Here is a 352-nt window from a genome sequence, read left to right as displayed (position 1 = left end):
ACTTAATGCTTGCGAATTTAATGGCGTCACGTCCCGGTTCTGCGGTTAAATGCCATTCTGGGCGGGGGGGGGGGGGTGAAATGAGAATAAACGGGATGAAGACATGTGGAAAAAAAGTGAATTAATGAAGGTAATTGAGTAGATTAGTACGGCTGGTTACTAAGCACCATTTTGCCCTGAGGTGAACGAACGTGCTGTAAAATTAAAGTAAACTGTGATAATAACATTTCCTTAATTTCGGGATTTCATTACTTATACAGCAATAAAGTAATAACAAAAACAAAAAAGCATTCACAGAACATAGACCTCTGCCAGTACCCTAAAGATCAGCCTGAAATAAACAAGTCATTCT

The sequence above is a fragment of the Penaeus monodon genome, chromosome 22, assembly GCF_015228065.2.
Source record: "Penaeus monodon isolate SGIC_2016 chromosome 22, NSTDA_Pmon_1, whole genome shotgun sequence".
Taxonomy (NCBI): Eukaryota; Metazoa; Arthropoda; class Malacostraca; order Decapoda; family Penaeidae; genus Penaeus; species Penaeus monodon.
The sequence above is the reverse complement of the archived record's forward strand: the minus strand, read 5'-3'. Positions refer to the sequence as shown.